An 8,800-nucleotide genomic window follows, 5' to 3' on the forward strand; every position below is an offset into this window, starting at 1 on the left:
CAGCTTTGAAAATGAAATGATCACAAATAAGATTCTCAATCTCAATCGTCTTCTTTTTGGTGTTTCTTTTGTGTTGACTGTGTCCTTTGTATGCATAATGCCTGACGTAAGAGCTAGATTTGAGCATTTTGTTAGATCAGTGGAAAAAACTTCAAGAAGTACATTTGAAGGAAGTACCATTTTTTTAATGTATAAATTTTGGTTATAATTGTACTAAAAAACCATAGTATATTTGGATAGAATGAATTAAGGCAAGGTATATAAATAATAAAGGTTAAAAAAAATATCAAAATTGAGTTTAAAATGAAAGATAAGTTAGACCAAGTTGGTTTAACCAAAATAGTATAAGTTGACAGAAGTGAATCAATAGGAATAAAGGAGGCGGTTGAGATAAAAAAAAATACATAAAATAAATTGAATTTAGAGAGAGGATTTCAAACAAAAATTTAATTAAATATCATGTAATGAATTATATGGAGAATTTAAATTTGTGATTGGTAAAAAATTTGTATTACTAGAATTAAGAGTGTGATTTAAAAGAAAATTATAGTGGGATATAAAACAGAAAAAGTGTGGGTTACTAGGAGACGAGAAAAGAATCAATAATTATAAAAAAATGATAAAAAGAAAAATTTTGGAAGAGTAGAATTTTATGAAATAAAGAAGGAAAAGTTATTGCCCAAATATAGTCAAAAGTAATAAGAAAAGGAAAGCCTACCTACACCATTTAATTGAAATTCATGGAAAAAAGAAGCATAAGTAAAAACTCTAAATCCAATCTTGTTATAGAGATCGAACCAAGCATGTGGAGAACCGAAATAACCTAATTCACCATCACCTACCTATAGGAAGTACAGAACATCTAGAGAACAAATACGATACATGGACTCACATGACAGATGCTGATCAAGGAATATTGACAAGTCTAGAGGGTGCAGAGTAGAACCCGAAAAGCATAAGGGACAAAAAGGATACGAAGGTTAGTGCCTAAGACAGATTAAGAAGGTACAGACGTATATTAATAACCAAAGTTTTACATATCTATGGTTAATTTATTACGGAATATCCGTCAGTAGAATATAATTGCTTAGTTTATTATTTAGTATAAGAATTGGCGTAGATTAGATTAGGGTAGGATTAGGTCGTCTCTTAACTTAGAAATGAAATTAGTTTTTGCATTGAAAATTAAATAAATAAAACAAATTGTTAGCCATTTACATAAAATATATTTTATTTAACTAAAGTGGATGATAAAAGTAAAATAAAATTGAAATCATTTTTCTATTATAAATACAGTAGTTTTGGTCAAATAAAGTTTAGAGAAAAATTTTAAATATCAATTGCCAGTGATTAATATAAAAATTTTAATAGTTTCTTTCTCAGCCTTTCAGATTGTTTTAAAATTGAACAAGGACTTTCTCTATAAATTAGCAGACCATATCTAAATTAAATTATAAATATATGCTTACATAAGCTGGCGCCCAAATAAGAAGAAAGAGGTTTGTAGAGAAGAGGAAGAAGAAGAATAACTTAAGCATGTTAAGGTAAGAAAAGGTAACATATCCCGAAATTATTATTATTATTATATTATTATAGCAATAGACTATACTACAAACTGTATGAATCTTTTGTAGATACATTTTTGAGAATGTTTGGTGTTATTTCCTTAACGCAAGTTTTTTTAGTTTCGTTCGTTTTAATTGTTGTATATTTGCAAGTGTAGGAGCTTGTAGTCAGGCTTACTATGACATTATAATGATTATGTTTGAGAGTGTGATTACAATGGAAAAAACAATAGGGAAAAACAAAAAGACGTATTTTTAAGAAAAGGCTTTTCATATTAGGTTACTCATTGTTTTCGTCAAATATTTTGCTCTTTATTTAGTATGTCGTGGTACCTATCCGTATTTTTTAAATTTTATTACATAGTGTCAACTATTTTTTTTGCGCTAGTTTGTAATCATTATACCTAAATAAATTGTTATTATTTGTTGAAATAATTTTGCTTTGTACTATAACAAATTTCTTTATACAAGTGTGCACAAAACACACTTCCTGCATTTTTTCCATGATCTTATTTAAGTAAATAGGTAACAGATAAATTATTTGAAAAACTGCAGTTTAATTTAGTAAAGCTTGATCAGATATGAAATACACAATTTATTAATAATAATCCATTAGATTCTTGTTAATAGCCTCATATTCAAAATAAGAACTGAAATTAGTAGATACATCCGCCACTAACAGAAAATAATTTTATTTTATGTCAAATACGTAATTGATGGATGGAATGGATTTTCATGATTTATGTTATTAATATTAAATGTAAATTAGCGGTGCGAAAAATTGTAGATATTTTATATTTCCCGTAAGGCTCGTTCAATGCTGCCACTCTCAGACTGGGCTGCGAAATTTATATAAATATTCTAGAAAATCGATGCAAGTATGTCCATAAATCATCGGGTGTGTTTTAGCGGATGTCTAATTTGTATGATATAACAGATTTAAAGTGTTAATAAAATCCTTTTCAGTATCAACACAATTATTTTCATTATTTCCTTATTGTTTTAATTATTTATTAATCCATAATTATTTAATCAAAACTTTATAATACATTATTATTAATTCTGTAAAAATCTCTTGAAATTGTGTATGTTAGCATATGCTGGCCAATGCACAGGTCCATTCCATCCTAGAAACTTTAAATAATTATTAAATACACCGTTAAAGTGAATCGCCAATAGAATTGGTGCAAATAAGTTGTCACCAAAAATACCCCACTATATAATTGCCGTTGGAAAAGTTCTTTATGTCAATAACCAACGCCAAAATTTTACATGCGGCTGAAAATAATTTGTAATCAAAGTCTTTACATTGTGGTTCTGTAACTGCTCCCATAGCACACGTCACACAAAAGCATTTGAAACAGCAATTTCACGTGCAATATTGCGGTTACTGCGACTAGGGTTTTTCTAGACAAGGTCTTCCCTATTTGAAATACGTTACGATTTTTGTTGTACATGATCTTGATATGTTCATACTACCGGTGTCCTGTAGTCTTTGAACAACGTTCAACATTTTGCATAGTTCTGGGATTCGGTTGTTGTCTTTGTCATATTTAAAGCACATTTGTACTCCCTGTACATTAATACAATATCCGTTAATTCTTGATTTGAATAAGGTATTTTGAAATAAAATAATGTTAATTAACCTACAGTGGATGAAAGGAAAAAAGATAAGTAAGTCCTCGCCCGCGCTGCTGAGCAAATAATCACACTGAATTTGACTTACTTACTACAGTTGACTAGTTGATGAAGTGCGGCGATGCAGAGACGGACTAAGTTTCGCGTAGTAATTCCTGATTAATTTTCTAAAACACATGACATGTTAAACCGCAGGTTGCTTAACGAAAACTATTTATGACGGAATGCATTTATTTCAGAATTTATTTCTGTTTAGCAAAAAAGGTAAGTTTATTAATACTTCAAACCATCCAGTAAGTTGTAATAATCCAAGATAATCTATATTTAAAAAATTTTAATGAATGTTACAAAAATGTTTTTGTTCAATATATTTAAGTATGACAACTGTTTAATGGGATGGTAGTAAAACTAATAAAAGAAAGTACCTTGTGTCAATATACCATACCTATGTTTGTTAGAGTTAATAAAAAGCCCAAATTACAGTTCACTTGGATTTATGAATTTAATTTGATTCGATGAGGAAGTGAAATCCATTAAAATATTGACGAAAATATGTTGGCCAAATCAATCATTTATCACTTAATATTGAGTTAAAAATGAACACCTGACATGTTCTACCCCTGTCCTATCTAAAGCATATTAAAGTAGATATATTTTTGGGATTTAGTAGGTAGTTAAAGATGAAGAAAAACAAAATGTACGTCAACTGCTTTGCAGGTCATGACAATTTAATTTATTATTAGTGTAATTGAGAACCATTTTAATAGTAGTAAAAAAACTGCAGTCAGGAAAAAATACTTTTCAAATTCATTGATTTAAACCCTTAAACTGGCATTATCTAAATTAAATTACAAATAATGGTAAAAGCTCCGGTTATAGTACAATTATATATTTGTTTTTTTTAATAATTATTTAGCTCTTAGTCATCAACAGAGTGAGTACACATTAAAATTAGGGACCGAAACAGTACTTTTAATCCAAATAGTTGTTTTTTATATTTTTAACACTCTTAATATAATTCTGGGAAATTAATTATCTTCGCCCTTTTTTAACAACTGATTCAATTAAGATAACGATAATTATAATATAATAGATACCTAATTCATATTCAATAGTTAATATGATGTTAAAAACACACTACGTATGGTAACAATTAATTTTAATTGTCCTTAATGAATTTTGATGAATTGTTCTCTTTCCAAATTATTTTTTATTTATTTAACTCAGAAGATACCTGAAGTGACGTAGGCGATCAAAGGGAAAGCAAATATATCTATGTTTCAATTGTAAAATTGGTCCTAGTATTGTATATCCATTCAATAAAACCAAAAGTAATTAATCACCTGAACAATTTTAACCAAAATATTCTTAATTAAGATATGGCATATAATCTTGCGTAAACCAGATTATGTAAGCATCCAATAAAAAAGCTAAATCATAGTTGTGTTTTAAGTTAGTACATTTTTACGTGTAACATTAGTTTGTGTTAAATACACATATTGTTTATAGTATTTTGTATTTAGGAAAAATTTAAACAACACTGTGAAGAAGAACGTAATGTAGTACTATTCTTTATTGAAGAAAATTCATAGTAACTGACGCTGTTTCTTTATATATGAAATTATAAGTATTCATTTTAAAGTATACCAAAGTACATTACTTTGATGACTACAAATATTTATATATAAAAAAACATCAAAATTAATTATTCGGTTTATATAATTACTCCTCTCTTAATTTGGGATGAGAATGTCTTATACAAGACGGGGTGATGAATGTTTTCGTTGTTACTATACGATCTTATTCTTCAACGGCGATCGATAGAACCCCGAGATAAAATAAACAAACTCACGTCACAATAGAAGAACTCAAGACTTATTCCGACATAAAATTAAGATCTGCGATCCAGATTACACACTTACCTTACTTCTATGAATAGTAAATTAATATTAATAACACGGAATTCACTGGCATAAACACATACAAACGCGACGGCGGTCTACTATACGCGGCGCCCCGACGAGTCAGTTTGCGTGGCGCCGCCGTTGGACGCCCTCAGCCCGTGGGGTCATCACGCAATCGCCTAAAACCGAACGGTGACCGAATTGAGATTCGAAATGTGTCACGGTGATGAGTTCTGCTTTACAACGCTTTTTAACACACTGTCGGATAGAGGTGGAAAATGATTTTTTTAAATCTAACTTGAGTGTGCCCGAAACAAGTTACCCGACAGAAACAGCAGGACCTCAGACCCAGAAAGAGGGATCTGAATTATTTAATATGTTGGTTCAGATTGGACAATTTTTTCCTTCTTAAAACTTCTTAAAGTCAGATGTGTCAATTTGGGAACTAACTAAAGTATATATTTTTATCGAAAACTGTCGTAAAATCCTGACATTTAGTTATGTTTAAAAATGCATGTTAGTTAATTGGAACAGAGGGGTAAATGAGTAAGGAAATCTGGAGTGCATTCATAAGGAAATGTAAAGGTAATGTAGGGTAATCTGGGATATTGCAGAAATTTCTGAGGAAATTAGGTAATTCGGGGAAATTCTAGGAAGTAGCAAGAAATTCAAGGAAAGTGCAGAGTAATCCTTATAGGTAATATTCTGCGGAGAATCAACATGGGTTAAAACGTAGTAGTACGGCTAATATACAATTACAGTACTTCGTTTTCCTTCCATAAAGCTAAAGCATTTCATCTGATCCATGATCCATGACGCTGGGAGTTGTATTATCCAGAGTGTAGAATGTAGAGATACATCATCATACGAACATAAAAATTTCCTATCGACATTCTTGCTTAGTTTCTGACATATACAGCTTGACCAATCTCATCTTGTCCACGAGCTGCGTTAAATCAAGAAGGGTGCTCTTGTTGCTTTTTTATAATCCACATACAGTTAAATATATGGTAGAAGTTACTTCTTCAGACTTAGGAGGCACACAAAAAAAAAACTAAAGCGAGAAGATGTAGACTCCGGTAGTGCTACTCATTTTGATGCCAATCAATAATAAATAATCGATAAAAATGTTTAGGGTTGGCCATTTTAGTTAATAGAATATCTGTCCAATTAGGGTGAAAATGGACCCAAAAATTTCTCAATTTTACCAAACAAGTCTACGCTTTGCCCATACTAATGAGATTATGGTTAACTTTTGTTTCTGCAAAACATTATTCTTTTGTTTTCAAATGATCTGCGAAGATGTGACAACGTGGAGGTGTCCTAGTCGCAAAAGAAAAAAAAAAATAAAAACAAATGATATATGATATTTGAACAGAACAAAAACTCTGTGATTCCTAATTCTTAAGAAAAAATAAATAAATAAAAAATAATCAAGGGAAGGGGTAGGAAAATGTTATTTCGAAACGATATTCCTCTTTGAACTGAGCAAACTTTGTCCGAAAAATTGTTCCTAAAAATGTGGCAGTTCAGAAATATTTAGACTCAAAAATTTTAAAGTCATCTATCTCCGCTCACTAAGCTTGGTGAGGGTGAAAAATATGTGTTCAAATGATATTCCTCGTATGAATAGAGCAGCTTTCGTCTAAAACATCCTGATATTCTATTAATTAAAATGACCAATCTTAAATATTAGGAGCCATTGATTAAGAGTGTGTTTTATCGATTATTGGCATCAAAATGAGTAGCACACGAGTTTTTTTTTTTTGATGCTGGTGTTATATATCCGAATTATTCTCATGTGCGAAAAGATTTTTGTACCAAAGGCCGAATGTTTGCAATAACTTTATTGTTATCTTAGGGCGAAATCCGTCCTGACTACTTATAAAATCACGTTTCAATTTTCGATATTTTTCTATTAGAATGCATACCTATAATTTAATAAGTTAATATGAAATCATTTGTTGATCTTATGACATTAAATTTCATGTAGAAACTTAAAAGCAGAAACACGTTGTTGGCATGCTACATATTGTTAAGACATGATAATATTGTTTCTTAGCTTCAATGATAAATTTGTCTGTAAAAATTTTATTTCATTCCAGAATTTTATGATAATACCTATTTCCCTATACATTTTTCGCGAAAACAAAATTATCTATCTAACATTAAGGTAGTTTGTTGTTGCATAAAAAATGTTATTAAGTGTCAGTTTGTAATATTTTTAGAGTAATTAACGGCAATCTTTTATTTAAAAAAATCTGATAGAAAATAACGGAACTTGTAGATTTTTTTCACAGGAAACTCGATATCTGAAAATGTAGGTATTTGGACTATCTGCAGACATAGTAATGTAATTACATATAACACCAATAGTTATAAAGTGCTCCAAGCAAAATATAAACAAACACAGTTAATTCAAAGGAAATGTCAGATAATACAAGGAAATGTGTGTAATTTGTAGGCAATGAAGGGAAATTTAAGGTAATGCAGGGAAATTCTACAAAAATTCACGCAATGGATTTTAGAGCCACTATAATTTAACTACTTAAGTTATTTTGGTACTTGAGACAGATTTCCACTTATAAGTTAGGTTAAGTTTCTTTATATAAGAAATTTTAATCTTACATGAGAGATTTCTCCATAAGTTTCTTATGTAATATGTACATACAGTGTAGGAAAGTACCGATGGTCTATTAGAAGTTACGTGAGAGCGATAAAGTAAGCCATAGAAATCCATGTGATAGACAAGGATGGCTATAATGAAGGCGTCTAATAGTCAACGCCCATTTCGCCCTTCCACAAATAAGAAGTGGATCTTATTTGTGGAAGGGCGAAACGGGCGGTGATTACGAGACGCCTTCATTATAGCCATCCTTCTCTATCGCATGGATTTCTATGGCTTACTTTATCGCTCTCACGTAACTTCAGATAGACCATCGGTACTTTCCTACCCTGTATAAAGAAAACTTAACTTAACGAAAATATATAGGTATAAGGCTTTTTTGTTTATTGTATAAACAAAAGAAGAAATGTTTATACGCTCCGATTAAATTAAACATATTAAAGTTAGTTAATTTTCAGGTCAAATATTTTATTTTTGTAAAGCTTTTTTGTAATCCGAATTTCAAGTGACTCTTAAGTCAATGACGTTATTGATAGAGCTTTCCAGTATAAACATAAAAATTTTCACGTTTATTTAGTTACAGTTTTTCCCTTTAATCCTTTTCTCTCTTGTGAGTTTTCTATTTATTGGACTTTGTACATATTGTCTTGTAAAAAGGCACACAAATTTTTGGAGATTTCCCATACAGAACATTAGCTTTCATATGTTACTACATAAACATTTTTATATACAACATAAAAATAAGACACTGTAACTCTTGCCTTCAACTATCCATATAAATTATTATTATTAATCAGGTTTCATCAACCTCTGGATTTTGATCAAATAGCTTTCTTTACACATTCATTAAAGCTTGTTGGTCCAAAATGATCCGAGGAAAAATGTTTTGAAATTATGGCAAAGAAACATCTGATATATTAATACTTTTGTCTTGTTGTATTGCTTTATTCTATACAATACAATGTGTTCCACAAAAAGCTTAACTTGTAACTTTTTATAGAGTGGGTTATTAATCACCAAGCAAATCAAGTCGTATTTTGTATAAAATTACAAGGAGGGAGCTGTAC

The 8,800-nt window shown here is 30.1% G+C and overlaps 1 protein-coding gene across 2 annotated transcripts in view; it reads right to left on the reverse strand.

The window, feature by feature from the left end:
* LOC108912936 overlaps nt 1–5,212 on the reverse strand; it is a 56,569-nt gene extending 51,357 nt beyond the window's left edge. For both annotated transcript variants that reach the window (XM_018718367.1, XM_018718368.1), the window contains exon 1: nt 5,126–5,212. The gene's annotated coding sequence lies outside the window, so the exon portion shown is untranslated. The remainder of the gene's footprint in view (nt 1–5,125) is intronic.
* Between the last annotated feature and the right edge of the window lie 3,588 nt (nt 5,213–8,800).

The sequence above is a fragment of the Anoplophora glabripennis genome, unplaced genomic scaffold (assembly GCF_000390285.2).
Source record: "Anoplophora glabripennis isolate ALB-LARVAE unplaced genomic scaffold, Agla_2.0 scaffold698, whole genome shotgun sequence".
Lineage (NCBI taxonomy): Eukaryota > Metazoa > Arthropoda > Insecta > Coleoptera > Cerambycidae > Anoplophora > Anoplophora glabripennis.